This window comes from Artibeus jamaicensis, unplaced genomic scaffold, assembly GCF_021234435.1.
Source record: "Artibeus jamaicensis isolate MK-2021 breed Jamaican fruit bat unplaced genomic scaffold, CSHL_Jam_final contig_47, whole genome shotgun sequence".
Taxonomy (NCBI): domain Eukaryota; kingdom Metazoa; phylum Chordata; class Mammalia; order Chiroptera; family Phyllostomidae; genus Artibeus; species Artibeus jamaicensis.
The window spans coordinates 2,763,757-2,778,501 of NW_026521848.1; the positions used below are offsets into that span (position 1 = coordinate 2,763,757).

General features: G+C 50.4%; 1 protein-coding gene across 10 annotated transcripts in view; it reads right to left on the reverse strand.

Moving 5' to 3' along the window:
- The window catches only part of SIPA1L3 (signal induced proliferation associated 1 like 3), a 238,064-nt gene that overhangs the window by 124,195 nt on the left and 99,124 nt on the right, over positions 1–14,745 (reverse strand). Inside the window, exon 1 of one of the 10 annotated variants that reach the window (XM_053667552.1) lies at positions 2,844–3,264. The exons of the other annotated variants lie outside the window; for them this stretch is intronic. The gene's annotated coding sequence lies outside the window, so the exon portion shown is untranslated. Of the gene's footprint in view, positions 1–2,843; positions 3,265–14,745 lie in introns of those variants that run through there. 10 annotated transcript variants of the gene reach the window in all.

The window sequence follows — 14,745 nt, forward strand, 5'->3', positions numbered from 1 at the left end:
CTCTGCAGGAGGAAAATGGGGCATCAGAAACACAGACAGGAAAAGCCGACAAATCCCAAAGTATGGAGAACGTCTACAGGTGTGAAGCCGCACGCCCCCCGCCCGTCCAGATGGTATTGCACGTGTGATTAACAGAGGCGGCTGTGCTGCCCTTTGCACACGAGGGCTTGGAAACCTTCCACGGTGGGTTACTTCATCTCCTTCACTCATCACAAGAGCCGAGCTGCAGCCAGTTTCTTATGTTCTAGTTCTCCTCACAATGGCAGGGGGTTAGTCCCCAGCTGGCTGGAGCTGAGGATGAGAGATGGGACAGGAAAGCCCAGCCTGGCCCTCCTGCAGTGGCTCTGCTCCTGAGTCGGAGGTCGGCCTTCTGGACCCGGGCTGCCCTAACACCGGACTGCGGTGTGTCTCTCTGAAATAGCACACAGTGACCTCAGCGAGGAGGCCTCGCTGGCCGCAGTGTTACCATCACTGCATCCTCCTTCAAGGGAAAAGCCGGAGTGAGATGAAGGGGAGGTCACAGGAACCTGCCTGGAGTCAGCCCTGTGATGCTGGACAAGGGATTTCACTTGAATCGCCTCATCCACAAAGTATGCCCAGAAGGGCCCAGCTCACAAAACCGTTGCAAGAAACAAATAAACGTACAGAGTGCTCAGCACAGAGTCTGGTACAGAATGAGCTATTTCACGATCATTATGACTTTAAGGTATCTAATTACTGAAGTTACTTACATGTAGAGTAACATGTACCGATTTTGATGAATTTTGACGCGGCGGCACATGCAACCTACACCCCAAACAAGGCACACGGGCTGGCCAACAGCAGTACGTAACCGAACACCTGCTCCTTCCCCAGCTCCCAGTCTCAGGGAGGGGTCCCAGAGGCACCCGTCTGTTTGGGGCCTCGTGGTGGCTAAGGGTGATTACGAAACTATTCCTTCCCATGTGACTTTCCTTGTCCACAAAGCCCTTTTCCAGGCCTCTGAACTGTGCTACCAAACACGGGGCGGGGTGGGGGTGGGGGGTGGGACTGGCTAGTCAGGATCCAGGAGCCGCCCAGGCCCTCGCCCCCTGAGGTCTGTCTGCTTCATCCTTACGAGCCTCTCCGGTATGTTCGCTTTTCTCCCCTTTCACGTCCCCTGCTTCATTCTCTTGCACCAGACTCTCTGGCCACAATCCCTCAGTGCGGCAGCCAGAATTATCTAAAAATGCAGCCCTGCCCTGGCTGGGGCATTGTCTTGTAAACCAAATGGCTGTGGGTTCGATCCCCGGTCAGGACTGATATCCGGGTTGTGGGTTCAAGCTCCAGTGCACATGGGAGGTGACCAACTGATGTTTCTCTCTGCGTTAAAGTCAAAAACATATCACCAGGTGATATGTTTAAGTCAATATCACGTATCACATCAGGTGATATGTTAAAGTCAATAAACATAATCAGGTGAAGATTAATAATAATAAACTAAAAATTAAAATAAATAAGCAGCCCCGCCTGAAACCCTCCTGAGGCTGAGCAGACGTAAACCCCTGACCCCAGGGCCTGGGAGCCTGTGCCCCGCCCTGCACATCTTCCTGGCCCTTCTGGACCGAGTCACGCTCCGCTCCTCCCTTTTCTCACTAGCAACATTTTTAATAAAAGTTTTTATTGAGATAACTGCAGACTCACATACACCTGTAAGCTTTAATACAGAGAGATACCATACACATTTTACCTAGTTTGACAAATGATAACATTTTATAAAGTTACAGTATAATATCATCACCAGGATTCTGACACTGATACAACCTACTACATTTATCCATATTTCCTGTACTCATTTGTGTGTGTATTTTTGATTCTATATCATTTCATTACACGTGCAAGTCTAGGTATCCACAATCACAAGCAAGACCTGAACACTTCATCCCCAGAAAGATCCCTTGGGTGACCTCTGATAACCGCATCTACCTGCCTGTCACCCCCTGTACCCAACCCCCGACAACCAGCAATCTGTTCTCCATCTGTATAACTTTGCCAGTTAAAAATGTAATATAAAAGGAATCATCCTGTATGTAACTGCTTGGGATCGGCTTTCTTCCCTCAGCCTGACTTCCTTGGGTGCATGCGAACCGTTGCCTGCACCGACAGTTCGCTCCCTTTCCTTGGTGAGCAGTACTCCACGCCACGGACGCACCACACTTTGTTTAACGCTTCCTCTGCCGAGGGACAGGCAGCCTGCCTCCTGATTTTGGCTACAGTGAATAAAGCTGCTATGAACGATCGTGAACGGGTTTTCGTGTGAACAGGAGTCTCACTCCTAGGAGACAAATGGCCAACAGTGCCCCGGCCGGGCCCTGTTAGAGCAGCATACCTCACTTTTAAGCAACTGTCAACCTGCTCTCCAGAGAGGCTGTTCCACTTGATATTCCCACCAGCAAAGCACGAGGGGCCCCGTTTCTCCACATTCTTATCACTGGCAACTCTGGTTAATTTGTCCAACAGATAATGTACCGAGCAGCTCCCGTGTACCAGGTACTGTTCTAGATGCCGGGTTTACAGCAATAAAGAAGACATACAGTTCGTGTTACCAAATAGGAGCTGACACGCTAAAGGGTAGAGAAGGCAATACGCAAACCCACAAGCTGATTATGATCCGTGCTAAGAAGAAAACAAACAGGGTAATGTGATAAGGAGTGTGTGCGGGTCAGAAGGGTGGGCGGACAGGAGTGCGGCACAGTGACCGCGAAGCGGGCGGCACGGACCCACATCCGGACTCCTCCACCCCCTCCCTAGCTGTGCGGCTCAAACAACTGACATGACTGGCCTGTGCCTCAGTTTCCTCATATGTAAAACTGGATAGTACCTACCTCACAGGGGTGTTGAGAGGATTGAGTGAGTCAATACCCGTAACACGCTGAGCAGCAAGTAACAGGCCTGGATGGGAAGCCATCTGTTCCGAGTCTGTAAGAACCCCTTGACCACCCAAGTAGCAGTTCTGAGAAGGCACAGTGACAAGTTCTGTGGATGTGTTGAGACACAACGTGCCCAAGAGCTTGGAAGGGAGGGCACCCCTTCCCTTGGGGTCAGGGCCCAACTTGCTCTGGTACTGGGCTGCTGTGGGCACAGCAGAGGAAGGGCCAGTAAGGCTCTCCGTGTACCCAGCAACCGCAGGGGCGCCTGCAGCAGAGGAGATGACGGGGTGAAGGATCAGAGGGGCTTCTCAGGGTACCTGGGCCTCTTTCCACCGGGGTGTCTGACCCCATTCCCAGGCTGGAGCTGGGCTGGCTGACTCATCTGAGTTCTTGCTAAGGGGCTGAGGCACCTGAGCCCCAAACTCTTGGCCTGTAAAACAGCCGTTTCCTTTGTAGTGCTAAAAGGACAGTGGTATCTGGAAACTCCCCTCCCCGCCCTGTCCCGCCCATCTCCAGGGCCTTGCCGAGAAGAGGGAACTGAGAGAAGCATTATTTGCTGGCATCTTACAAAAGAAACAGGAAACTGGGTGGGGAAGGGGTGCTGTTGGGAGCTTCAGGCCTGGGAGTAAATGGGAGTAAATGAGACCACCTTTGCAGGGCTGTTGGGGTCTCTTCTCTGAGAGGACTAAATCATGAGTCAGCAATGCCCCATCTTTTCAAGGAAGAGGCAGGCAGCAAGGTGGTGACCTGTTCTGCAGGCCGCCCAGTGGCCTGCGATTGATCACCATGTTGCTTCCTTCCTAGGGATGGAGTGTAGAACCAGGGCTCCTTCTACCTTCCGCAAAGCTCCCTTCACCTCTGCAGACCAAGAGAGGTCAGATGACACACAGCACTTCAAGGTGCCGCGGGGCAGGCTAGAGTCTCTGACCTGGTCCTGGCTTGCAGCAGTTGGTACAAACCGTCCAAGGGGACGAAGGAAGTCAGGACACCAGGCTTGAAAGTGCCCAAGAGGAGTCTATAAAAAACCCAGACCATCCATTGCTTCTCTTCAAACACTTCTGTGGTGCTCAGGGGGCCTGGGAAGAAAGTCCTAATTTTTGCTGAGGGCTCACCAGGCCCAGTATGACCAGCCTGCTGAACTTTCCCCCCCATCACTCTGCTCAGGGCACACTATCCTCTGCTCACAACACCCCAGGGCCTTCGTACCGCTCTTCTCCCTGACCAAACACCTCCGGGAAAGTTCCTATTTCTCATTCAAGTGCAGGTTTGCAGGTCACTTCTTCAGAAGAGCCTCCCTGGACCCTCCCTACCTCACCCCAGCCTTTAGTAAGACCCCCCACCTCCAGCCTTGCTATTCTCAAGGCACTTTGGACTTTCTCTTGAGAGTTTAATTACCAGTTAAATTGTGTGGTTATTTGAATGATTATTTGATCCTTGTCTCCCCCACTAGAAGGTGAGTGCCATGAAGTCAGAATAATGGTAATGATATCACTTTTAACAACAGCTCACGTTTATTAAACGCCTACAGGGCTTCACAGCATTATCTCCGACTTGTGACAGCAGCTCTGAGGTCAAGCCTGTCACTATCCCATTCCACAGATGGGGAAGCCGTGTGAGCCCTGCCTGCAGGCATTTGGTAAATGGTTAATTGGGGTGTACCCAGATTCTGGGGGACGGTTCCCATTATCCCCAGTACTCAGGAAGGAGGGAGGGAGAAGCCCACCAGGGGGAACAGGAGCCCAGGTGCACAGAACCCACTTCTGCCACACCCTGGGCCCCTCCCAGCTCTGGCCCCTTCCCAGTCCGGGAAGACATTAACTTGACACGTCTTCAGTGCGTTCCTGTGCATCAGGCACGGACTGAGCACTGGAGACACGGACACAAGGCCCTGTCTCTGCTCAGGAAAAAGAGGAGCAGTTGTCGGGGGTGTGGGGGGAGGACCAGGTAGAGCACAGAGGAGCCTCAGGGCTGGGGCGCCACTCTGCATGACACTGTAACGGAGGACGTCCGTCCGCAGTTGTCAAAATCCATACCCACGGAGAACACAGAGTGAACCCTAAGAACTATGGGCCTCAGTTGCTAATGATGTTTCAATACTGGTTCATCAGTTGGAACAAATGTACCACATTTGGAAGTAATAGAGAAACTGGGTGGTAGGGACAAAGGGAGTTTGTGGAACTCTGTACTTTATGATTTTCTATAAACCTAAAACTGCTATAAAATATTTAAAAAGCCTCACTGCTCTTGAACCTGATCCCATCCGCTGTTTGTCCCTTATATCCACTGACCTAGCGTCCCCTCGGGGCCCTCACCTCCTTCCTCAGTGGGCCTCACGGCTCCGTGTTCTCTCGGTCTCCTCCCTCCCAGCACCCCCACGGGGCCCCCTCTGCCGGTTCCTGACAACCATCTCTCCAGACAGCCTTTCTCTTCCCAACCCACACCCTCCCTGGGTGATATCATTTGGCCCCTGGCTGTAAATACCCCTCCCTTTCCTGAGGACTCTCACATTTCCTTCTCCAGCCTGGACCTCTCCTCTGGACTCCAGACTTGATTCTTCACAGCAGCTTCACCTTCTCCTCGCAAACCTTTCTGGTGCTCAACACAATGCCCTTGCTGTTCACCTGGTGTTCAGGTCAAACCTGTGGTGCTTTCCTCTACCTCTCTCTCCGTCTCTGCCACACCAACACCCGGCCCATTCGCCCTTACTGCCAACTCCACCTTCAAACTATGATTAAGATCCACTCACCTCCCTGCCCCCCTCCCCACCCCCAGCTTCTGCCTCAACTGAGGACACAGCAGGAGCTTCCTCCCTGATTTCCTGGCTCCCACCCTGGCTCCCACACACAGCCAGAGGGCCTCTGTTAATGTGAGTCAGGTCGCCTTCCTCCTCTGCTCAGAACCCTCCCAACTGCACATGGGAGAAAAGGCCTCTGTCCCTACAAGGCTTCACATGTCATTCTCTGACCTCATCTCCTCCCATGTTCTTTTACGTTAGCCACTGAGCTGGGTGTATAATGGTATCTCAGTGTGGTTACCATATGCATTGCCATGATGATGATTAAGGATGATGAGGTACTTTAAATAATAATAATAATAACAATAATTAATATTTATACAGCATTTATTATGTGCCAGGCACTATGCTGAGTACTTTATACATACAGCTGTGTAATCTCTTTCTAACGTATTAGGCCAGACATATCTCAGAGTTCCAGATAATCCGGGTTTTGGGAAGGCAACCAGGAGCCTGCGCCCGGGTAAGGTCTGGGGGCGTGGTCAGCACACGGGTATTTCTGCAGCGAAGACAATCGGTCCATTTGGAGCACGTTCCTCCAGGGACTGTGGGTCTCTGTCAAACCCGAATCTCCCCGAATCCCCACAGCTATTCGTTTTATAGATGGGGAGACTGAGGCCCAGGCAGGTCTTGGCCACACTCTGACAGGTAGGAGTGGGTGTGGATACCAACACAAGCCACTTTACTACTGCCCCCTATACTGGTTCTTAGGGTAGCTGACAGGAAATTAATCACTGCTGAGTGAACGAATGAATGAATTAGGCTGGGAAAGTCTTAGAACTCATTCTCTCCAACTAGTTATCGCTCCTGGAAGGACAGTCAAACACCATTGAGTTAATTGTGTGTGCTTAATCTAATTTATTTATTTTTAAGGCAAGACCTACCCAAATATAAAGCAGGATATTTGCCCCGACATGATCCTCAGAATAATAGCTGTCTTTCAGAGTTTTCATACTATTTTACTTTGAACAAAGTACTCTTTAAGAAAGTCATTAGCTTCTAAAGACTTGAAACAAGGCTGGTTTGGCGACAGTGAAAGAGAAGAGAAGGCCTGCGCTGTAACAGACCCAGGAACCATTCCCGAGGGACGGACCTCACAACTCCGAGTGTTGTAAGTCACTTAAACAGGCTCTTTAAAGATTCCTTTAGAAAGCAAGACGGGAACAATAACTACAAGCAATATTCATTTAATTTAAACAAAATACCCGATGGAAGTTTCACTGTATACAGAGGGGCACTTAAACTGGAATTCTGAAACCGGACGAAAGAGCGTGCGAGGCCACACCGAAAACGGCCTGGAAGGAAAGTGCGGCTGTGCTGCAGGACACTGAGTTTCCCTGGACTGTCGTTTACTTTTCAGAACGGAATGATTAATCTGACTGACTCAAAGGCAAGTGTCAAACATTTCAAACGGGGCCCCGGTTTTTAAAAAATCTCTTTCGAAGGGTGGGAAATCACCTTGCTTTGGGACGCATGGTATTTTTTAAGTACAAGTATTAAAAAGACTGAAAGGTACATATTAGCTTGCAGAAGTGATTATCTTGCAGGATTCTGGGTCCTTTGATTTCTTTTTGTAAACAAGTTAATGTGACTTAGACAATCAGACATGGAAGCAAACAGTACAGCTTTAGAACATGAAACCAGCCCAAGGACTCGATGAAGTGGCAGTCCCCGTCCTCCGCCGCGCCCGGGAAACAGCTGGGGAGGCTTTAGGAGAACATTGCACGCTCGGTCCACCCTCGGCGAGTCTAATGAATCGGCCTGAGGTGGGGCCAGGCCTGGGAGTTTCCTAAAGCTCCCACGAGACTCTAATGTGCAGCAACAATGAGAATAGTTATCAAAGCAAAAATGTTCAAACCTTTCTACAGACCATGTTAGTGAGTGTCTTTTAGAAAATACAAAGGTTCCACAGTCAAAGAAGCTGGCTTCTTTCCTGCAAGATTTCTCCAAGCATGTAAAACGCAAATGTGCGCCACGCCACGACTCCTACACGCAGAAGACAAGGACACGGTGGACGTCCGCGGCTGGGCATCCCCCCTTGGAGCAGCTGTGCTGTTAGCAAGCCCTGTCCAGTCCGCCTCCTGACCTGCACCCATTCGCCCCACTGCCCTCGCCCGGGCCTGTCCTCCATCTGGACCATGGCAGCTGCCTCCTCTCTGCTTTCCCACTGGACCTACAATTCGCTGCCCACAAAAGTGGGCACGCAAAGTTTGAAACATGCTCTGTTCCCACCTGAGACTTCCTGTAGTGTCCCTAACTACCGCCTATGACCGTGCAAGGGACCTGCCTTAGGCTGAAGGCAGCATCACAGACAGCAGAGCTGTGAGCAGAATAAATCTGGGTCCTCAATGCCACTGTTGAGCTGTCATGTCATCAGTCTGGAAAGAGGCCTGAAGGACCCCTGGACTTGGAGTTGGGCAGCCCACCCATACCCTGATGGTTTAAGCCAACACAAAGGGGGTTTTCCGTTACATGTAAGTCCAAAACACCTAAACTATATGTTCTCTGTTAAATTACCCTATTTACTGGTCATAACTTTTTTCACCAAGTAAAATGGCCTTAATTGTTTTTCTTCTTGTCTGTCTCCCTCTTCTAGAATGCCAGCTCCATGAGCAGGGGTATTTGTCTGTCTTGTTCACTGCTCCGTCCCTAGTACCTGAAACACTGCCTGCCAAAGAGCGGGACCTCAGCAGTCACTGACAGAACGACCGAGCTTGCCCTGGCTGGTGTGGCTCAGTGGATGGAGTGCCCGCCTGTGAACCGAAAGCTCACTGATTTGAGTCCTGGTCAGGGCACATGCCTGGGTTGTGGGCCAGGTCCCCAGTCAGGGTGTGGGAGAGGCAACTAATTGATGTTTCCCTTCACACACTGATGTTTCTCTCCTTCCCTTCCCCTCTCCCTGAAAATAAATAAATAAATAAAATCTTAAAAAAAAAAAAGACTGGGATCATTTAACTCTTACAAATACCAAACTCTGCCCCACAGCCAAGCAGACCCTTCCCAGTCTGCCCACCGCGATCACGCAGTTGCGCCGTCTTCCCCTTGCTTCAGGGTCCAGCTCCTCCCCACATCCGGGACTCTGCCGGTGCGGTTCCCTCTGCCGGGAAGGCCTGCTCATCCTTCAGGCCTCCTCTCCAATGGCCGTCCTCCTGACAGACATCTCCCGGCCGGTCCAAACACACCAGGCCCCCCCGGATATGCTCTCACAGCTCCTCCATCAGGGCACTTAGCACAGAAGTAAGTACAGAGCTGCTTCTGTTACTTACTTAGATCTAGTTCCTCCACTGAACTATGAGCTCCAGGAAGGCAGGAAACCCTTTGTATTTCCAGAGCCCCAGAAGACATGGCACACAGTAGATGGCTAATAAAAACCACATGTCTCTTGAGGCCAGGATGTTCACTGCCCATTGAATACCCATGTGTCCCCCACGTTTTCAGTCCCTTGCAGGTTGGTAGGGCCATGCAACTAGTTCAAGGGGTGAGTGCAAGTGAACTGTGTCGCTAATTTCTGCTGTATGACCTTCTAGGTCTCCTGTCCTGCTGTTGTGACCCCGGAGGCTATATCTTCTGGTCATGAGGCTTTAAGACAGGGAGACTGTTAGCCTGGGTCCCTGATGTATAAGGTGAAGCCCCACTCTGATCTGCCTTATGCCATGAGTAAGAAATTGACATTTGTTGTGTCCCAACCTCAAGGATTTCAGGGCTAATTTGTTCCTGCAGTAGAATCCTGCTCATCCGTGGCAGTCCTGGGAATAAATGAAGGCAGCGGGAGGAATTGTGACTGGAGACTGGGAGGTGAGGAGCAGGCAGTGGCTTCCTGCTGCCGGTACTGAACCTCCTTGAAAGGATGAGGGGGGCAGACAGAACAACTGCAGATGCTCCTCGACTTATGATGGGTCACGCCCCTATACATCCAGCCTAAGTCGAAGATACTGTGCGTCAAAAATGCATTATTAAACCTAATCTACCAAACACAACAGCTCAGCCTCACCTACACTTCCATTAGCCTATCACTGGGTAAAATCACCACCCTGCGCTGTTCAGTACCACAAGAGCATCTTACCATCTATTGCCAGCCCCGGAAAAGATCACAATTCAAAATTTGGAGTATGGTTTCTACAGAATGTGTATCACTGTTGCACCACTGTTAAGCTGAGAAAACCGTTAAGTCAAACAAACCATTGTTAAGTCAGGGGAATCACCACTTTCAATTCCTGATGCAGCAGATGAAAGGATGCAGAGCCCTGGCTCCCTGCAGACAGAGCTTGCCTCAGAGGTCCTCATAAAACACAGCTCCTTAAGGGATCACAGCGAAGTCTTGCCAGCCCCTGGGGATGGGAGGAGGCAGCTCAGAAGCCCTAATACCCTGGAAAGCTCTATTACTAGAGGAAGCTGAAACAGCAAGGGTGTATGAAGGCTCTAGACTAATTCGTGCTGACAGCCTTTCTGTGGAATCACCTACTGGGGCTCCGCCCTCCCAGCTCCATCCCAGAGAATAAATCATACTGTCAGGTCGGATTTGGGACTCGACTGATGGGCTGAGCAGAGCATCTATGCATTCTGCCACAGAGGTCAAGGGCAGTCCATGTGCTAGTGGCCAGTGCCGAGAGGCCCAAGGACTAGCTGGAAAGGGGACTGGGAGGATGACGGCTGTGGGTTTCTAAACAGAGCAAAGAAACTCCTGTCTTCTGCAAAATTTCTGGCCCGGGCTTCAACTATACAAGCCCTGTTTCCAAAGCCCAGTTCTGCCATATTCAGGCACCATGAAAGCTTGGGGAATAAACCACCTCGACAGCAGCAGCTAAAAGTTTACTATCTTGTGGGCTGGTGACTAAGCTGCCTTAGCTCTGACATGTAGTGGGGCTAATGAAGGTAAGTCCCTGGTGTTGCCGCCATCTCCTCTACGATGTGACGACTCTGTGCCAGGTACTGCTCTAAGTACCTGACACTCAGAGTCACCTTCTCATTCTCAAGACAACCTTAGCAGGAACAGAAGCTCCCAGGGCACCACCCTTCCAGGAGGCTATCCCTGTAAGTCAAAAAATGGGATATGCCCAGTCAGTGTTTGTTGAATGGATAGATGGAACCCTAAGCCCAAATCCTTCATTTTACAGAGGAAGGGAGTGGAGGTTCAGAAACAAAAAGCTGTTATTTGATGCATCTATATTCTTCTTCTTCTAAGGCCCAAAGATGCTTGCAGGAGCCCTCCCTGATCCTCAAGCAGGGCTGGGCACCTCCTCTGGGCTCCCACTGTCCCCCTGGCTGACCACACCGGGATATCATTGAGGGCCCGCCTCCTTCATTGAATGAAAAGCACGATGAGTGCAGGACCCACCGGGCATGAGGCTACCTCACCTCCGCCTCAGCACCACAGCGACGGGCACAGGAGAGGTGCAAATTAAATGTGTGGAGTCAACCAGCGGAGCCCCAAGAAAGAAGGAACCCCCAGGCAGGAAGCCTCATTTTGGGAAGAATAATGAAAAGCACAGGTATAATTTGTTTGAGAAAGGGAGGTCAAGAGAAGTCTTCTTAGCTACTTGGGAGCCACAAAGGGTTGCCAGGATGACAAGTGCTGGTGCTGCTCACCAGGACCAAACCAGAGCCAGTGAGAGGTAGTTACACAAAGCAGATGTAATTCGTAGGGAAAGTTTTTAATAATCAAAATTTCCCCAAAGCAAAATACACTGCCCTCCCCCTCCCTTGCTGGAAGAATTTCAGCTGAGGCCAGCTAGGCAGTCAGTCGTCAGGGTGCCCAGAACCTCTCATGAGGCAGTGAAGCGTAGTGGCCGAGAGTCAGGGCTGTGAGGACACACTGCAAAGGTTCCTGCCCCAGCTTCTCTACTTGGGAAGTGGCTTTACCACTCTGTGCCTCAGTTTCCAAGTCACTCCTATGGGGAGATCACAGCGGTGACGTCACAGCCTGGGTGTAAGGACAGAATGAGATCATGCGCGTAAAAGGGCTTACGGCTGGGCCTGGCACAGTCAGCGCCCACTAATGCTAATTATTACTGGTTTTCTTCCCCTGTGGAGCCAGATGTTGCTGGCTGCCAACCCAACTGACACTCTCAATTCCCCTTTTCTCTGACTTCCTCCTCAGGAGAAGCTGAAATTTCCCACTGTCCTTGGAGCCAGGGAGGAGCATGTGACCCATTTCTGGCTAACGAGATATAAGTGGGATCTTCTGGGGGGATTCTGGGAGTGCTTGAGCAGCCCAGCCCAGAGCTGCTGGAGTTAAGTCTCCCCTCCTCTGTTCTGGTTGGAACTGCAGCAATAACCATAGAACCATGAGGGGAAGGCCAGGAGAATAGGAGATTCCAGCCTGAACATCATTTGGCCTCCTGACTAATACCAGCCACGTTATCTCCAGGTTTAGTGTGATGGGAAGGAACTCAGTCCTCATTTGTTTAAGCTTCTGTGAGTTGGGTTGTCTGTTCTTGCAGCTGAAAGCATTCCTGGCTGATGCACCCACCATGACACAGACGGCTTGAGGCACATGTCCATGGTTCGTTTGCCAAACTCAGGTCAGGTTCCCAGTGAGAACCCCAGATCTTGCGGAGAAAGAGTGAAAGGCCGAGCCAGGACAGTGCGCACCAAGGCCCGGCCACTCTGTTCCGCCCTTCCTTTTCAGCTGCACCTATATCCCATCTGTACGATTATTTACTCAGTATTTTCTTTAAATCAACTCACTTTTACACTTACACATATGTGCACATATTTTAAGGGAATTTGCATTCACACCAAAATGCAAAATAGAAATCCTTTGCTACAAAAGTAACTCAATAAATAAATACAATGAGAACACACAAAATATATATTCATCCACATACCACTAAAAATTATCTGACATAATTTGGGTTTGACAGATTAGCAAGAATACCTCATTTCTGTCTTTTATTGGGGAAAGCTATCAGAAGATCTGGCAGTACTTGGCATTTCCGCAGGGCAACAAATGAGGTACAGGTGCGCAGGAGCTGCCCCTCAGAGGGGACACATTTCTCTGTTCGGGATTTCATGAATCCCGAAACCCTGATCCGGAATGGGAGAATTCATTTATATCTCCCACTGGGAGGTGGAAGGTTAGGCTGTGCACCTGACTGACTCCCTCCACTCAGGGTCTCCTCAGAGAGACCTTCCCAGATCAACTTGTCTAAAGTCGCCCCTGGTGACTCCCAGCCAGGCCCCTTCCTGCTTTACTCATCTCTGTAGCTACTGGTCCCCAGACACCTGATCCTGCATTCACTTGTTCTGAAGCAAATGCACGACCAAATGAAACCCTAGTTCCTGCTTTCCAGTTCCCTAAGGTTTACCATGTAGAAAAAATGCTGGTTTTCCTGAAGCCTGGGAGGTGATACTAGAAATTCAGCTCAGAACTTGGGGCTTTTCACCACATTAACTGAGAATGTGCTAGAATGAAATGGGTATCTCTGAAGCCATACAGAAAATATGTTAATAACCAAAAGCTGAAATAAATGAGAAGGAACAGGTCTTCCTTTCAGAATTCATTATGTGGACAATTAATAAATGCAGAAGGAATGAGGAACATACAAAAATTACCATTAGGGAAATACCATGATAATGATAGTAACTTGCAGGTTAAGAGTCACCTCTGTGCCAAAATTAGTGGGAGTGAGGAGAAATACGCATTGTCTCAAAGTACCTCCCCCAAGATAGCTGTCAATTGCAGAGGGAAAGACAGTTGCTTCACGGTGGAGAAACCCAGCAGCAGCACCGCAACAAGCAACGCGGGTTCACGGCACCAGTGGGAACACACACGAACACCACGGACCCCCTGGTCCGCGCCCTGGAAAGGGCACACGACCGCTGTAGTGTTCCGCCAAATAACGCACAGCCTCCATCCAGTCATGAGAAAACACGAGACAAACCGAAACGGAAACCTTTTACAAACAGCAGAGTCGGCCTCTTCCAAGGAAAAGGCTGAGGAACTGTTACGCACTGGAGGCGATTAAGGAGGTACCTGCCGCACGGGACCCCGGACAGGGTCTTGAGACAGAAAAGGACATCAGTGGGAACACGAGTGAAGCCTGACTGAAACCGGTCATGCAGTTCATACTACTGGACCAGGGTTAATTCCCCGCTTTTGATAGTTGTGCTAAACTTATACAAAATGGGAATATTAGGGGAAACTGGGTGATGGTTATATGTTTGTAAATTCTCTGTACTATTTTTGCAACTCTTCTGTAAATCTCAAATTCCTCCAGAATATAAAAGTTCATGAAAAACTGTGCTGAAAAGCATCCTTCGATGAAAATCTGGCCCCTGGAGGCTGTCCCACAAACAAGCTCCTGGGATCCAGGCAGAGCCTTGGAGACGGCCAGGAGGAGGGAGTGTGGTGGGGCCCAGGGAGGAGTCAAGAGAGAAGGGACCGTGCAGCTGCACTCAGTTCCCAAAGCTCAAGTGGCCGGTCTCTGCACTGAGCCAACGTCACTGCCCGCCATCCACAGTCTGGACACCAGAATGTTCTGCTGTCCAAAAGACGCTGTTAGTGTCTCTTGGTGCTTCAAGGACCAGACAACGCCTCCTAAGCACCCTCATCACGTCCTGCCAGCGAAGGCTGGTGCCCCACGCCAGTGGGAAAGCCACACACTCCGAGGCCACTCGCCTGCTTACGCTCTATCCCAAGGAAACAAAAGAGGGTGTTCACTAGCAAATCCCCCAGAAACCCACACATACCATGGTCGAACTTTCCATATTACAGGTATGTACAATATTGACATGTTTTAACTGTGTGGGAACACTCCACCACACTTTGGTCTATGCAGATCACACCCGCACAGGTGGGCGACGGGGCCGCTCTCCACCACGACTGCGGTGACAGTCACACACACTGTGTGCCACAGAGAGAAGTTTACTTTCTATAAATTAAGAAAAAATGAATTTAAAAGTTAACAAGAGAGAAAAGACTGACACAGTGATGTACGCTCTGAACAAAGACTTCCAAGGCACACTACTGTGGGAGACGGCGGGAAACCGCTGCACAGGCAGCGGTACGGCACGGCCCTCTCCTCCGTAAGGCAAACTAAAATAGTGTGTGCGTGTACGTGG